Raw genomic sequence first — 13,947 nt, 5'->3', positions numbered from 1 at the left:
TCTCTCTGCCTCTGGCAAGTCCATTCCTTAGAACCTACTTCTTGGGGATTCTGGTGTGTAGAGGACACAAGGCCCTTGTGCTCACAGATAAGAACCAGGGAAACCAGGAATGATAAGCACACAGGTTTGACTCTTCAGAAGGCTGAGAGTGGGTGTGGTTAATATCCTGGTGATCTGTGGGGCCAGCCCATACCCCAGTCCCCTAGACCATTATGCCTATCCCAGACTCTTCCTCCCTAGACCTTTATCTTGAACACGGTTTCTCAGTCAATCAAGCCCATCCCTAGGAGAGATATGTACTTTGTAATTTGGTGGCCTCTCCCATGACCTAGACCACACCAGATCCTCCCCTAGGCCCTTAAGCTATAGAACAGTTAGGACAGTTCCTCTGCCTGCCTAGGGTTTGCAGGGACCGCCACACTGGTGTATACCTAAGACCACCTGAGAGGGCCAACTTTGTGGACTAAGCAACTTCTGGATTCTTAGACCTTTGGATGGTGGACAGCCAATGGTGGACTAGCAGGTCTACAGCTGTTAGTCACTCTAATAAGTATAAATATATAAGTATACTTATATATCATATGTATTGAATATGCGAGTGTTCATATATCCACTGGATTCGTTCTGTTCCTCTGAAGAAACCTGACTAACACACCTCACCATCAGATCACTATTTCTGAACCCACGGCTAGAACTGCAAGCTCTGAGCCACCTTTCTCATCCTTTCCCAGCTACGGGCTGCCTTACCTGGGCCCTCACCACGCCAGGGCCCACTGGCCACAGCTCCATGGTGAAGCAGAGAGCTGATAAGCTCATAAGTACCTGCCGTCCGGATCCGGAGGATGCTTAAACAGCTTGTCTACCCTGTTGTGCCCCAAAAGGGGCTCAGTCCCCCCGCTGGTCACCTGGGGAGCCCAGGTGGTAACCTAAGGGCCCTTACAGCTGCTCAGACAGAGGGATGGACACAGTGGGTGGGCTCAGCCTGACCAAGGGAGGAACTATGTAAACGCAAGGAGCTGGGGACGGTTTACCTCCCACCCCTTGAGTGAGACTTCTCCATTTAGAAGGAGGAAGGAGCAAGAGGCAGACCCGCCCCTCCCCCTCCCATGGCTCCTGCCCAGTCCCTGTCCCCTCAAGCCGCCAGAGCCTGAGAGCAGTTAGAGCAGAGGTAACCTAACCCACAGAGGGGTGCTTTGACTCAGTGAGTAACTCCCCAGGAATGGAAAGCCGGGTATATTTATCCTGGTAACTGTTCTATCCTCGGGGAAGGTGGCTGTGGCCAGCCAATACACAGTGAAGCCAGATCTCTGCCCCTACCATGCCTAGGGACCTAAGGCCTCAATACTCTGTAGGAATTCAACCTTCTAGAGGGAGTTTCCCTCACAAACTGGGCTCTGTACCCTCAACAACTGTCCCCTCTTGGAGAATTAATCTCTTAGAGATGGATAACCTTGCTCTCTCCTGCTGGGAGAGAAAGACAGGAAAGGACCGGGGCAATCAGCGTACAGGAGGAACTGGGCTGTCCTGCTTCGATCTGCCTGGCCAGGGTCCTAGCAAGTAAAATGGACAAGGTCTTGAGCTGCCCCCATTTCTGAGCAGGCTCCAAGGAGGAAACAGGATTAGATGAGATTTATATAGCAACTGAGCTCTTCAAGACTTTGCCTCACTCCAAGGCACTGCTATTATCTAAACCCCGGACGGGAGCTGTTCTCCCCAAGGGGCAGGAGAGCCGTGGTGGTGCCATCTGACTATTTAACAGCCATGCCTGCAGGCTGTGAAGACTCACCCGCCCAGCTTCCCTAGCTGACTCAAGCCTTGCTCAACCAGGAGCTGCCCTGAAGGAAGTGTGGGCTAGGTGACAAACAGGAAACCAGGGGGAAAGGTCTAGAGGTTTCCAGCCATCAGCAGACAGGGGCCGTCACCGGGTACAGCTGTCTCTTCCCAGCTCCCGTGTGCCAGTGATTTCCGGTTCTCAGCTGAGCCCTGCCTGCCAGAGGCTCATGCAACCTCACAACCTGGAGCATTCAGGCAGGTCCACCCCTTGGCTTGCAGCCAAGGGCACGAGGCACAGGTGAGAGGAGACATAAGAAAATATAGGCTGCAGGGCTTCTGTGAGGTCACTCTGAGATCCAACTTTACCAGGGCCCCTATGAAGCAGGTAGGTATATACATACACACACACACACACACACACACACACACACACACCACCACCACCACCACCACCACCACACCACACACCCCACACACTGCAGCTGTCTTGGTCTCCAACCCCGGGTCTGTACGTGCCCCGCAGCCAGATCCAGCCACACCCCCAGGTGAGGAAGCAGCAACTTTAAGAACTCATCCTGAGAGCCCCTCCCCCACGCCCCCAGCACGTGTGGACACACTTCTTGGGTCAGATCTTAGCGACCTCTTCAACTAACCCACAGGCTCCATCTAAACTCTCCCCACCCCACACCACCATGGTTTCTCTGTGTAGCCCTGGTGCTTGCTCTCACTCTGCAGACCAGGCTGTCTGGCCTCAACTCAGATCCGCCACCTCCCGGATCAAAGGTGTGCGCTGCAGACTGGCGCCCAGGGGATTCCTGTTCTGGAAATGTCCCTGGTCTGTTCCAGCTCGGCTCCAGGCCCTTCCTGCAATCTGGGCTCTTCCAAGCACATGAGTCTACAGGCAGGCGGGGCGGCTCCCCCTGCTAATCACCAACAGAGGTTAGGAGGGGCTCCACTCTGAGTCATCTCTGGCCCCACAGACCTGAACAAAAAGTTCAAAAGTTTGCCTGCTTCTGGGATGAGCTGTGGTCTCTCCACCGAGTTTATGGACACAGAGACACCAGTTCCTCTGCTCTCTTTACTCGTCAGATGCTGACTGGCGAACGCAGCCCAAAACAACTGAGAAAGGCTTCCCCACTGGCCAAGCGGCCCGCCTCTGTTCACCTGGCTACCCACCTCCTCTGGTTCCCATGTGTAACTGCCCCCGCTGGGCCTCTCCCTGTCACAGTCATGCTTTCTTTTTTATCATCTGGAGCCAACAATACGGTCTAGCATCAGAAACCAGGCTCGGTCCCTTCTCAGTCTCTGTTACCTCCCTGGGTTCTGCTAAGCCTACTTCCAGTAGACAAAATGGTTTGAACTTCCTGAACTACACACACACTCACACATACTTTTTATTTTGAAGCTATGTCTCCTTACACAGATTAGGTTGGCCCTAAGCCTTGGCTCGGCTGGGCTCCGTACTTCGCTTTGGGTGCCTACCTCTTCTGTGTGGGTCCACACTTCCCCCTCATCCCTCCCCAGACTCGGGCTCTCTGTATAGGAACTTCCTTCCACCCTTTCTGGCCTCTCACGGAAGGGCTGGAGTTAATGTGTGATGGAGACAGACGGGAGACACAATATAGTCCTGGGCTTGCAAGTCCTCCGTGCTTGGTCCCCTACATGGAATGGTGTGGTGCGCGTATGGCCCATGCACACCTTCCTGTGTATGTGATGATTTGATTTGGCTTCCGTCTTGAGACAGTTTACTGTATTCCTCAGGCTGCCATCAACTTTCAATATGGACTCAGCGTCCTGAAAAGCTGGAATTACAAGCATGAACCACCACGCCCAGTAGACTTATATATATACTGTTTTGTTTTACATTTTTTTAAGGGTTGTAGACATGGCTCAGCAGTTAAGAGTGTGCCCTGCTTTTGCAGAGGACCCAGGTTCAGTTCCCAGCACCCATGTGGGGCTTCAAATCCCAAGGGACCTGAGTCCCTCTTCTGGCTCCCTCTGGCACCATGCACACATATAGTGCACATACATATGTGTACGCAAAAGAGTCACACATATAAAATACATCTTTTTAAAATTATTTACTCCCTTTTATATCTGTGTGTGTGTGCATGCGCACACGCACACATACAAGTCAGAAGACAACTGTGGAGTCGCTTCTCTCTTCTCACCATGTGGGTGGCAGGTAAGTTAGGTAACCAGGCTTGGTCACAGTGTGCATGCAAGCGTGCGTGCCTGCAGAGTCCATCTCGAGCTTCAGATCCCCTTTGGGGCTGCAGTTGTGGGTGGCTGGAAGCTGTCAAGGGAGGATCCTGAGAACCAAATTCAGGTTCTCTGCAAGTAGATGTGATTTTAAAAATATTTCTTTTCTTCTTTTCCCCCAGTGCAGGGCTTAGGACCTCGTGCAACACAAGACCGACAGCACTGAGCTGTGTTTTCTGGCTCCAAATATGTCTGAACCCTCAAGTATAAGGCCACAGATACAGAGGACAAACACTCCCACCAATGCTGTTTTTGCCCAACTCCAGGGGACAGAACCCCTGGAGTTGACACTCCATCTTTGAGCCTCTCAGAAAGTAAAACTAAAGGGCCCTCACTCCCTGCTTTGGCCTTGACCACAACTTTCCTCTTTAGCAGGACTGGGACCCCACCCCTTTTCTAGCCTTGGTGTCTCTCTCTACAAACAATAGCAAATGCAGTCTGAACCTCTCCCTCCTCCTCCATCTTCCTGTTACCTGGATGTTCATACCTCCAGGAGACAAAGGAAGACAGGAGCCCAGAAAACCTTTAGGAAAACCCAGAAGCCCCCTGGGGACCAAGTTAACACAGAAGCTAGAAGTCAAAATCACTGCTTGGAATCAAACTAGCAAGGCTGGGATCTGGAGGCAATGAGACTGCAGTCAGACAGACACAGACAGACAGACAGAGGCTGCGGAGAGTCCTTTGCACACACTTGGGGCCTTCAGTGCACAATATCACACAGCACCACAAGGCCCCCACTGTCCGCACATAAAGCCACGCTGTATGTGTCGTATGTGTCGAAGATTGGGCTGCTCTGGTGTCACATGACTCTCCGCACACCCTCTGGTAACCCCGCCCCCGGGCACTGTGCCCCAGCAGAGATAACAGCCTACCCAGTAGAAACGCAGGACTCGGGATCCACTGCTCATAGCCTGGGGAAAATTTACTCGACTGTTAGGAGCTTCCGCTCACCAACTCGGTCCCTCACAGAGCTCACTGTGAGGAACAGCTGGGAAGTGTGGGGAAAGTCAGCATGGTGGCTGGTGGTAAAATGATGTAGGCCTCCCACTCTAGCACAGAGGCGCACGGTACATAAATCTGCATCCCTGATGGTCATGTCCCCTGGAACAGCACAGGGAAGGAGCTGGAGCCAGGGACGTCAGCCAGGGATCCTGGGAGCTGTGGCAGGTCGTCACTAACTGGGGCCTTCTTGCTGAGCACACCACTGACCTCACCCGTTTATGCCTGGGGTCCATTCCAAGTCCTCCTTGGAGAATGTCAGCTGAGCCCAGCAGCCTCCAGCTCACTCCCCAGCAGAGGCGGGGCCGAGGAGCCTGGAGCTTCAGTGCTCCTCACTCCTCCCCACTGCAGCAGGGTCCGGGAGCCCCTCTGACTTTGACCAGGAGCCGCCTAAGCTCCAAAGACCCTAAGAAGTTAGGCCAGGAAAGAGGGAGGAAAGTGCTGAGTGCCCGAGGGACTGCAGACAGGGCTACAACGCTGGCGTCAAGGCAGCTGCTTAGGAAGGGAGAAATAACCCTAGCCTCATCTGTGGGACACCAGGTCAACTTGTACAAGCATTTTCCTCCTGGCCCCTAATGAGATTGCAGCTGCTCCCTCCCGTCTGAGCACTACCAAGCAAAGCAAGGTTCCCCCAGGCACAGACCTGCAGCCTCACAGATCAGTCCACAGGCAGATGGAGGTCTCCTATACACACCACACCAGTCAAATAAGGAGGAGACAGACAGCTGGCTTTAACACATGCACACTCGAGCACACATGTGCATGTGTGCGCACGCACGCGCACACACACACACACACACACCAGGTAGTTCCAGGTTTGCCCTCTATAAGTGCTGTCCCCACAAGGGCACAAGCCCAGGTAAGAGAGGACTCAGACAAGAGCTAACCTTGGCCTCATCTCTGGCCTGATGCACAATCAATCAAGAGGTGCAGTATTATCCACGGGTGGCCAGCAGTCATCAAGTACTGACATACGTGACAATGTGCTTTTACTGTGGGGGGGAAAAAAAAAACCTCAAGTGGGTTCAAGATGGCACCATCAAGTCTCCTCCATACGTGCCACACACAGTGCTGAATTCGAGAGAACTCAGAGACCTCAGGACCCCACACACACCCTTGGCATCAGAACTTGAAACAGCCATCTTGGACAGCCAGGTGGAGGCAGAAGAGGCAGCAGGCCAGCGGCCCACAGCATTCCATCATCAACCCTCAAGGACACACTTGCTTCCCTAGAGGAACTGACACCATCTGACCCCGGGCTCCTCAGGCTCTCAGTTTTAGGAAGCCATCTGCTAAGCTCAGAGCTCCAGGAAATGCCGGGGCCCCTTGACAGCTGGTGTCACCACAGACAGTTGGCACCTCCTGAAAAAGAGCCATCCCACGCACAGAGGCTCTCAGACCCTTCCCAGCCTCCTGCCCACAAGCGTGCCTCTCTTACTCACGGGTGACCTGCAAATTCACCAGGAGGTCCTGGTGAGGTGACAGTGCCTCCCACAAAGGAGGGACAGACAGCTCCAGCCTGTCCCTGTACCACTAGAGGGAAGATCTTCTCCAACTCTCACAGTGGGAAATCTGCCTCTTCCTGGACAGGGAGGAGGCACACGGTGGCTGCAAAGTCAGACTGGGAAACCACACAGGAGAAAACGGAAAACAGGCTTTCCTGGAACAAAATGTGTCAGGGACCTGTGGGCTCAGCCTGGCTGACAGGGGACCTGTGGGCTCAGCCTGGCTGACAGGGGACCTGTGGGCTCAGCCTGGCTGACAGGGCTCGCATGCAAGGGAAGTAGGATGCAGGAGGAGGAAGCAGAACACACGCAAGGTCATATGACCAGCCTGCAAGAAGCCCACCGACCCTGAGCTGGAGCCTCGAGCCAAGCACACGCCAGCCCTCGCAGACCCTGACTGGGGGAGTCTGCGCACTGGCTTCAGAGGCAGAGGGAGATCCAAGGCTTCTGCTTGGGTTGGCTCAGCCAGCCTGCCCTCCCAGCTGGCCAGCCCAGGACACCAACAGGGGGTAGAGGAGGGTGGGACCCACCACATCCCCAATTTGGATTTTACTGCAGGAGACAGTCTGGGGCTCAGGGAACCCAACCCAGCAGAAAGAGGACAGATGGTAATAGCAGCGCCTGTCCGAAATGCCCAGAAATATCACACAGGAAGTCCCCAATGTACACACAAGGAACATTCCACAAGCTTGTTTGTGTGTTGGATGTTGAACCATAGAGACAGTCTTCTAAAAGAAGCCGCATTCTGAAGGGGGCAGCCGGGCGACTGGCCAGGTGGGCTGTCACCATGTCACCTGAGCCACAGGTGTGTCCCACAGCATGCTCTCCGGAATGAAGTGTGGAAGAGACAGCTCGCATGGGGGTTGGGCTGGGGTGGAATACATCTAGAGCCCCTGAGCCTCCTGCTCTGCCATGTATGGAGCACAGCTAGCTGTCTAGGATCGTCCTGGTAAACGACAGATGGGACAACTGTGAGTCCCACAACCCCCTCTGTGAGTCAGAGGCCCAGCAGTTAAGCGGGAGACCTCTGTTAGAACAAAGCTGTCAGCCAGGACTACCATTTCTCCTGCCCGTCTTGGTGCCCAGACATGAAACGGTCACCACACAAGTCAATGAGCTGATCCATCACCTGCTCCACTGCTGACCCGTCTGCCTGAGGTAAGTCATTTCTCCTTTACGAAGCGGGGAAGGTTCTGTCTTCTCCTCCTTCGTGCTGTACCCCAAACTGTGACACCTGCCTCCCCACAGATGCTACCCCTTGGCGGAGGGCCCACTCCAATTTTTGAGACATAACTAGATGACGTCCAAGCTGGGATAAGAGTGGCCCAATCTCCCTGACCGTGAACAAGATTTCCTGTTGCGAATGAGGACAAATTCAAACCCAGACAGAAAGAACAACGGTAACACTGGCCTAGTACCCAGGTCCTCTGCCTAAAGGCACTGTGGGAAGAGGGTAGGGAGGCTCCCACGCTCCCCTGAGGACCTACGGGTACCATGCTTGGGGAAGGAAAAGATGCTCTTCCATGGTGGAGCCACTGATAAAGTGTCCATGCTCCAGTAAATGACCCCTTCCCGGCGCTCCTGCAAGCAAGCCTAATAGAACTCGTTAGCTCACCGAAAGGATAGCGAAGCCCAGGAGAAGGTCAGTGGGAGTCAGCAAAAGGGGAGTGTGGGGGGGGATAAATATAATAAGACGCCATATGCACATATAAAACGGCATAGCTAGTCGGGCAGTTGTGGCGCACGCCTTTGATCCCAGCACTTGGGAGGCAGAGGCAGGTGGATTTCTGAGTTGGAGGCCAGCCTGGTCTACAGAGTGAGTTCCAGGACAGCCAGGGCTACACAGAGAAACCCTGTTTCAAAAAAAAAAAAAAAAAAAAAGTCATAGCTAAACATATGCTAATAAAAAAGCAAAAAGGCACCAGTGGCTGCTATCCTAAGAGTCAAGGGTAGCACAATATGTGTGTGCACAGGTATGTGCAAGTGTGCCCATGCGTGTGTCCGTGTGTGTGGTGAATGCATGCATGCACACAGCTCCTTGCAGAGCTGGGCAGAGGGCAGGCCTGAGGCCAGGCTGCTCTAACTGGACATCATAGGTTCGAGTGTGCCTGCACTTGTCCTTGACACTCTGGTCTATGACTCGTCACCTCTCTGAGCCTTTCTGTCTTTTTGGTGGATTAGGAATTACACATGGCCGCTGGGCGGCCAGACTTCCTAGATCTCTCTCAGCAATGGCCTCTGATTCTCCTCCTTCTACAGGGGGTTCTAGAGGTAGCGCCGGCAGGCTCAGAAGCAGGGCTAGAAGAAGCAGAGAACCCCAGTCGAAAGCCTGCAAGTGAATCACTTAATAGCTGTGTTTGTGCTTAGGAAATCCAAATTAAAAAAACCTGGAATAAATGCAGCGTGGCTTTGTAATCACTCAAGAACGTGCCCAAGAGTCCGAGCTCCACCACTTGCTGGCGTGGCACCTCTGAGCTCAGTTTCCTTGTGAGTAATTGGGCATCCTGGTGGTCCCTTATACTCTGAGTTCCCAAGCCCTTCACAAGCCATATGAGGAGACAAAAGAGACATGAGCGTAAAGCAGACCTGCCACGTCAGAGCACACAGCCCTCTGAAGAGATGGACGGTGGGCATGGAAACGTGCTTGCTGCCCAACCTGACTTCAATCTTTGGGACCCCACGGTAGAAGGAGAGAACCAGCCCGCTCCAGCTGTCCCCCAACATCTACACACGCACTGCTCTACACCCATGCATGTAAATACATAAATAAAAGGTAATAAAAATCTACGTTAATAAACTAATAAAAACTGTACCGTCCTTACACAGTTCAGTGCCATTCTCATGGTGTGCCAGGAGACGGGTGGAGGCTGAACAGCTGACAATATCCCTGACTTCCCCACCTGAGCAGGAGTGAAGAGAATGCGCAGTAACGCGGGAGAATCTTGGGGAGGTGTCCGCTGGGTAGCGGGACCCTCCACACTGTCACAAGCTCCATTTGTTAAGACACCAGGAGCAGAACACTTGTCTCTGTCAAAAAGATCTTAGCAGGGCCGGGTGGTGGTGGCGCCCTGCCTTTAATCCCAGCACTCGGGAGGCAGAGGCAGGTGGATTTCTGAGTTTGAGGCCAGCCTGGTCTACAGAGTGAGTTCCAGGACAGCCAGGGCTACACAGAGAAACCCTGTCACCCTGTCTCGAGAAACCAAAAAAAAAAAAATCTTAGCAGGACATTGAGGCTCATACCGATAATCCCCAGAGTTTGAGAGGTAGAAGCAGAAAGATTAAGAGTTCAAGGCTAGCCTGGGCTACATGAGAAAGGGACTTGGGACTGACATCTAAGACCCAATTAAACCTCCAATCTCTTTCCCCTTGACGGTAAAGCCATTTCCGGATTCAAAAGATCTCCAAGCACAAGCATCTGCGAGCCCTGTGCTTGGGATGTGGAGGCTCAGTGCACGCGGCCAACAGAAAGAAAGACACTGTCGGTCCCTTGGGCGTCTGGGTCCAAGGCCAGCCTTCTGGCCCAACGCACTCCCAAGAGACATCTGCTCATAACAACGCTGGCATCAAGGAAGAAATACAGAGATGGGTCTAACTAAGCCCTCCGATTCCCGACTCCAAAGTTTTGAGACACGGCTTGCTTGGGACTCAGTCCGGAAGCCCTGGACATAGGCACCCATGGAGATCCTCTCCCAAAGCCCAGAAAGGAGTAGGATTTTTTTGTTTTTTGGTTTTTTTTTTTGTTTTTCTGAGACAGGGTTTCTCTGTGTAGTCCTGGCTGTCCTGGAACTCACTCTGTAGACCAGGCTGGCCTCGAACTCAGAAACCCACCTGCCTCTGCTTCCCAAGCGCTAGGATTAAAGGCGTGCACCACCACCGCCCGGCAAGGAGGAGGATTTTTACAACAGCAACCTCCAGGAGATCTGTAAACCCACAGCACGTGGGTCCCCACCACATTACTCTGGGGAGGAAGCAGTCACAGTGCAGAGGAGGTGAGAAAGCCCTGGCTAGGCTAAGGGCATGGCCCTGCGCTCACACCTCGCTGCCTCACTAGTGGTGATGAGTGTAGTGCCTGGGGCTAACTAACGCTGTTTCAGTGTCATGTCAGCCCCAGGTGAAGGGAATTCCCGGCATGGGACGTGTCCAGCAGTACAGACCCCACAAGCTACCACACGGCTCAGGGCACAAAGCAACCCCAATCCCACAGGGTCTCCAGACAGAGTTACTCATACCTGGTTTACCTGCTTGCTTGAGGTCTGTCCATCCCTCACAGGAGGCAGCTTCCTCCGCACCCCAATACCTCAATACTCAGTTGGTGGCCCAGATACCTTCCGGCTGAGCACAGGAAGGACAAAGGCCCAGGGTCTGCACCAGAGAGCACTGTGGGAGCCTATTTTAAGGGGGGAGCAGAGGGATCAGCAGACGTGGGGGTGGCGAGTTCCAGGCAGAGGTAGGAACAACCTGGGAAAGTGCCAGGACAGAGAATGGAGCCCAGAGTACAAGTCCAAGCGTGGCCGAGGGGGGTCGAGGGCCCAGGGCCTGCAGAGTCTGGACTTACAAGGGCTTCCACAGAGAATAGTTGGCAAGGGGAAGGCAGGCCCGGGCCTGTCTTTAGATTGCTCAGCCAGTGTGTGCAGGCAGGCAGGATGGGAGGGAGGCAGGGCACCGCTGGAAGAACGAAAGTCACAATGCTCTAAATGAAACAAGAAATCAACAAGACCTGCTAACTGGGTGGATGTGGAGAGAGGAGGATGCATCCCCCATCAGTGCTAGAGGAGGACAGACAGACAGGGAAGACAGGAGGAAGCAGATCCAGAGGCCTGGGAAGTAGTCTGGAAGATGGTAAGGTGCCTACCTCCAGTTTGTCTCCTGCTGAAGGCAGGTCATTCCAAGCCAGGCCTTGGACAAGTTCTAGAAGCTGCATGTGCCCTGCTCCAAGGGCTCGCAGAGCACATAGGAACACTACGGTCCCCTCTCTGCCTGCTCCCATTTGCGCTAAGGGAAGTCTAGGCAGTCCACAGGCAGCTCCATGTACAATAGCTCTCTTCCAGGAAGAAGGCTCAGCCAAGCATGGTGTCAGGGGAGCCAGGTCCTTCCTGCTACAACCTGGCTCCCCGAAGGCCCTTCCAGGACAATCTCGGGTCCCTTGCTCTCATAGAAATCCCCTCAGAACTGGCTGGGGGAGTCAGGTACAGCTGAGCCTACAGAGTGTCACAAAAGCCCAGCATCACACCAGAGGTTGACAGACACCCAGGCCTCAGCTCAGCGGCTATAACACGGCTACCCCTAAAAGGCCACTCTGTGGAGGAAGCATAGACCGGTGACTGCCCTCACCCTTGTGATTCAGGCCGGTTGACTCGCTTGAAAGATCCAACTAGGAGGATTGGGGTACAAAGTCGCAATGAGTGGCCAAATCACACGAGTTCAAGCACACACAGGTACATACATGTTCTCCTCCCTCCAGGTCTCTGCGCCGGCCACCCCCCTTCCCCGACATAGACCACCCTCCATCTTGTTTACCAGGTGAAATCTTCTCTTATCTGTTGAATCTCACACCTCAGTTTCTTTTTGGCCACACAGGATTGAAAGGTTCAGTTTGTCTACCTAAGGAAAAAGGAATGTGTTGGCCGGGGACCTCTTGTTAGAAGCTCACAAATATTATCCCGGAACGGCCATCTCCTTAAAAGATGAAAGCCTTTCTAAATGTCCGTGTTTGTCTACGGCCATGACACCCACGACAATCCGTCTCCTCTAAATGTCCATGCTCTAAGTAAAGTCAAACAGCAAACGGTAGAAAGACCCACGTCCTCCTGACCTCACTCTGTACTTGGTTCAAGGCCCTGCTCCTTTGCGCTCCCAAAGCGTCACGCTCTTCCCCGATGAGAGCACATGGCAACGTGACGGACAGACTGTGTGTCGATATCCCTCAGCCCCTGAGCAGCCCAGGGAGGGCAGGGGCAGCACCCTCATCACATCCCTCTGCCCCTCTGAGCGCTGCACAGAACCTGGGACAATCAGATGCTGGGTGAACACTACCGAAGGAATGAGCTAATGGCCCCGGCCAAGCCTCTTGCTGCAGCAGAGATCTGCCTTTCCACCTTAGTTCACACTACTTCCTGATCCTCCGTGAGCACTCAGTACAGAGTGAGAGAGTGTCAGAGACACAAAGTCTCTCTGCCCTGGATCAGGAAACGCTCCACCTATTATGATCTAGTTACTACCCCCTCCCTCCAACCACACTACCCCTGACTCTAAAAAGAGGACGAAAATGAATAAAAAAGAGAGCAAGGGAATACTCCACGAGCCTTTGCGGCCGCAGTGTAGCCCCTTGTGGGTACTTAAGGCTTCAGCTCACTGTGTGGCCTGCCTGGTTTCCTTTGGAGTGGAGGAGGGGAGCTCACTGCTCAGGAATGTGGGCACAGGCAGGGTCAGGGCCTGACAGTGGGCAGCACCTGGGCCTGGCGCTGAGGGGGGAGGGGCACGGCCCAGCGGCGGCCTGGCGGTCAGAGGGGGCTGGTCACGCCTATCCTGGGAGACAGAGAAGTGTTTTAGGAAAAAAGCGTGCTGCTGGAATGTGTGCGCAGCATCTCCCAGTGGGCTATGCAGACCGGCCCAGAAGGTGGGTCCGAGTGAAGTGAGGACACAGCCAGGGAGGAAGACATTGTTTTACACAAGACGCTGGGAAGGAAAGGAAGAAAAAAATTTTAGGTTCTCTAGAATGTTTTGTTGTTTATTTGGCTTTGGTGCTGAGGACTGAATTCAGAGATCTACGGATGCCACACATGCACACTACACTGATATACAGTGCCAGCCAAACTCACGCTGCCTGTCCGTGCATATACACACTTGCGCGCGCAAGTGTGTGTGTGTGTGTGTGTGTGTGTGTGTGTGTGTGTGTGTGTGAATGAGAGAAAGAGATAGGGTCTCACTACATAGCTGTCCTGGAACTCCCTCTGTAGACCAGGCTAGCCTCGAACTCAAGAGATCCACCTGCCTCTGCCTCCCGAGTGCTGGGATTAAAGGCGTGCGCCACCACCACCACCAGGCAGTTGAGAACAATTATGTGTTTATAATGTATGCAGGGGCAGAATTACCAACAAAAATGAAAAGCACATGGAGGAAAATGAACATTTACTATAATAAAAGATTTTTAGATTAAACATGAGTAGTTAAATATGGCTTGAAAGCAACTGGTAAGTTGCGAATTAAAATAATAAACCGACGAGTGCTAGCTAAATAAGACTACAGAAGAGAAAGCGAATCCTAAAGATAATGACTCCGAGGGGCAGAAAAAAAGAAGGAACAGGCCGGGTGTGGTGGCGCACGCCTTTAATCCCAGCACTCCGGAGGCAGAGGCAGGCAGATTTCTGAGTTCAAGGCCAGCCTGGTCTACAAAGTGAGTTCCAGGACA

General features: G+C 53.4%; 1 protein-coding gene across 4 annotated transcripts in view; it reads right to left on the bottom strand.

Annotated features, from left to right (window-relative positions):
- Window positions 1–13,947, bottom strand: part of Pxn (paxillin) — a 50,906-nt gene that overhangs the window by 18,971 nt on the left and 17,988 nt on the right. The window contains exon 2 of one of the 4 annotated variants that reach the window (XM_029477303.1): window positions 12,057–12,140. The exons of the other annotated variants lie outside the window; for them this stretch is intronic. The gene's annotated coding sequence lies outside the window, so the exon portion shown is untranslated. The remainder of the gene's footprint in view (window positions 1–12,056; window positions 12,141–13,947) is intronic. 4 annotated transcript variants of the gene reach the window in all.

Source organism: Mus caroli, chromosome 5, assembly GCF_900094665.2.
Source record: "Mus caroli chromosome 5, CAROLI_EIJ_v1.1, whole genome shotgun sequence".
Taxonomy (NCBI): domain Eukaryota; kingdom Metazoa; phylum Chordata; class Mammalia; order Rodentia; family Muridae; genus Mus; species Mus caroli.
This window is presented reverse-complemented; position numbering and strand designations above follow the sequence as displayed.